Source organism: Eschrichtius robustus, chromosome 1 (assembly GCF_028021215.1).
Source record: "Eschrichtius robustus isolate mEscRob2 chromosome 1, mEscRob2.pri, whole genome shotgun sequence".
Lineage (NCBI taxonomy): Eukaryota > Metazoa > Chordata > Mammalia > Artiodactyla > Eschrichtiidae > Eschrichtius > Eschrichtius robustus.
In genome coordinates, this window is record NC_090824.1 from 49,085,167 (window position 1) to 49,088,762 (window position 3,596).

Here is a 3,596-nt window from a genome sequence, read left to right on the forward strand (position 1 = left end):
TTTAAAAGAGTCAGAGATCTTTACATGATTCATACAGACAGAAGGTGGAATGGGAGTTGCAGGGCTGGGGAGCAGGGAAGGAGAGTTATTGTTTAATGGATACAGAGTTTCAGTTTTAAAAGATAAAGGTTTGACATAAATACATTACCATGCGTAAAATAGATAGCAAGTGGGAACCTGCTGTATAGCACAGGGAGCTCGGCTGGGTGCTCTGTGACGATCTAGATGGGTGGGATGGGGGGGTGGGAGGGAGGTCCAAGAGGGAGGGGATATAGGTATACATAGAGCTGATTCACTTCACTGCACAGCAGAAACTAACACAACAGTGTAAAGCCATTTTACTCCAATAAATAAATAAACAAACAAACAAATAAATAAAAGATCAAGACGTTCTGTAAATCTGTTTCCCAACAATGTGAATACACTTAGTGCAACTGAACTGGACACTTAAAAATGTTTAAGACGATAAATTTTATGTTATCTGTTTTTTACCACAATAAAAAGAAAAACAGGTTGGAGATCTGAATACGTGAAAGGGCTCACTGAGATAACACAGAAAAGTAACTGTAAAATAGCAGCTAGCACTCCTGGGGCCAGGGAACCAAGGGAAGAGCTCGGAGTAGTTATAACCCAGCACTCGAGAGCGGGCACAAAGAGGACGTTCCTGGGAGTGTCAGAAAAAAGCAGGAGGCTGGACCCCGGTGCCTGGGGGACCTGCCTTTGCGAGACGACTGGAACAGGAAGAACAAGCCAGGGGAAGACCAGGTCCCTCGGACCCTGCAGGATCCCTGTCGCACCGCGCATGCGCAGAACTGGCGGGGAGCTGCCGCAAAGAAGGGTGCAGTTTGCAAACTCCCAGCCCAGCACCAAAAATCAGGTCACAGGGTGGTTAGGGGCTGAGCATTCTTAGCTTAATAATGGTGTGGTTTCACAAAAGGTGCGCGCAGGGTTAAGGGAATGATAAAACAACCAGCCACTGGAAACAGCCGGAGGCAGTTACCACCCTGAAGCCTAAGGGGACAGATGAAGGATCATGACACCGTAGGGACCTTGTCAGGCTCATGGCTGTGGAAGAGGGGCTGCGGCCAGCTGCCCAAACCAGGGTCAAGCAAGGAGGGGATGGGCAGGGGTTGGGGGATAACCCCCTGACGTCTCGCTCCTCCCACCTGCTGATTTCCTGAAACTGCTGCAGCTTGTCCAGACCAAACTGGAAGTCGGAGGGCAGTATGTTTAATGGTCGTTTAATGAAAACGGAACTTACCATATACATTTATCTGCATCTTCATCTCCCCACCTAAGGACAACAATAATAACAGCAACAAAATAGGAATCTCTCCAAGTTTATATAGATCGACTCATTCTTTCTAACAGGCTTAATAACTCGGCATGAAGGAAATTTGGTTTATTTTAAGCATGAAAAATTGGCAGTATTTTTCAAATCTGTTGAATGCCTAATATATGCCACTAAAACACTTGCTTATTGATTTTCACAAACACCTGAATGTAAAGAGTAGACTAAATGCTTAATACCTGCTTCTCTTGACAGTGGCTAAGAAATCAGTTTGCCTTCAGGGTCCCCATCTAAAATAGGAATGACAATAATACACATCTCACAGGATTGTTATAAGATGAAATGAGAAAAAAATAGGTGAAAGCACCGTGGAAAGGTTGGGTTGTTTCTATTCTCTTTAGTTCTCCCTGGATCTCAGTGTTCTTTAGAGTACCACCATCACCATTATCACTATCAGCATCATCAGCACCACCATCACCATCACCTTTCTCATCACCGCTATCACCACTACCACCACCATCATCATCACCATTATCATTATCACCATCATCACCACAATCGACTTCATCATCACCACCATCACCACTACCATCATCATCACCACCACCACCATCACCATCATCACCACCATCACCATCATCACCACCATCACCACTACCATCATAATCATCATCACCATTATCATTATCACCATCATCATGACCACACCCACCATCACCTTCCTCATCACCATTATCACCACCACCATCACCATCACCTTCATCATCACCACCATCACCACTACCATCATCATCATATCATCATCACCACTACTACCACCATCATCACCATAATTGCCATCATCATCATCATCATCACCTCCACCATGATTAACATCATCATAGTCATCACCATAATCATCACTAACATTATCTTTTCTCCTGGTGCTAAATATCCTTGCCCTTGAGACCTTCATAATTTTATTGAGCAAAAAAACGCTCTTGGAAGGAAATAAGATGTGGGACTTGGAGTCAGGAGGGCCTCTGTCATTGACCATTTGTAGGCTCCTTCTCAGTTTCCCAGTTTTCTCATCTGTGAAGTGAGAACACCTACCTACCTCTGCTGATTAGTCTCCTTTTGCCCTTCCAAATCCATTCTCTACACTTTGCTGTTCTTTTCTGTGTCCATGGAGGATGACCTTTACAGACTGAACTACGTAGGCTCCCCTGTATGTCTATATTGTTGTATGAATATTGATAGAAGGGATAGAAAATATACATGCCAAGCTTAAGTTATCTGGTTTAAGTGAGCAGGGGTTTTGGTGGTGGTACTAGAGATGTTTGTTAGGTAAAAAAGAAATTTTAATTAAGTGAAAAAAAAAACTAGGGCAAAATGAGAAAAAATTACATCTAAAAACATTATGCTCAGTAAAAGAAATGAGACACAAAATCATACCTATGTATTATAACATTTGTGTGAAACTCTAGAAAATGAAAACTAATCTATTGTGACAGAAAGCAGATCAGCAGTTGCCTGTGGCCAAAAGTGGAGGGAGAGATTGACCGTAGTAGGGTACGAGGGAATTTTTGAGGAGTAAAGGAAATATCTGGTATCTTGATTGTGGTAGTGGTTACAAGGTGCATACTGTCAAAACTCAACTACCTATACTTAAATGGGTACAGTTTATTATGTGTAAATTATACCTGAATAAAGTTGATTTTCTAAATATTCATGACATAAGTGGAAGATATATATCATAGAATTCCAGATGTGATATTACTATAAATTTGTACAACATGAATGCACACATTAAGGACCAGAGGCTGACATGGACCAGTGAACACAGCAGTTTGGTTCACAGATGCCTGCTACTTTATAAGCAACAAACAGAAAAGACAGCGCTGAAGAGGACATCTGAAGACAGGGCCCACCCAGCGATGCCAAACTCATTGATGAGGCTGCCTTTTAAGGAAATATGTATAGGCATATTGGAAGGGTCAAGAGGAAACAAAGAAGACTCTATAGGGTCCTGATGGGTGTCTCATTTTAAAATAAAGAGTTTTATGCAATGGACTATTGAGTTATAACGAGGCTTACAGGTAGAAGGAGCATGGTCTCAATGTCATTGTGATCAAATAAGTTTGCTAACCTCTCCAATTTTCAGTTGCTTACTTTATAAACTAAAAATAACATTAGCCTTCAAACGCCAAGTTCTCAAGACCCCAATTGCTATGAGAAATAATTCCAAAGACATGAAAGGAAACATCTATTGACTCAAACATAAAATGTGTTTGGCCCATCAGCCTTGGGTTAATTGTTCAGGAAA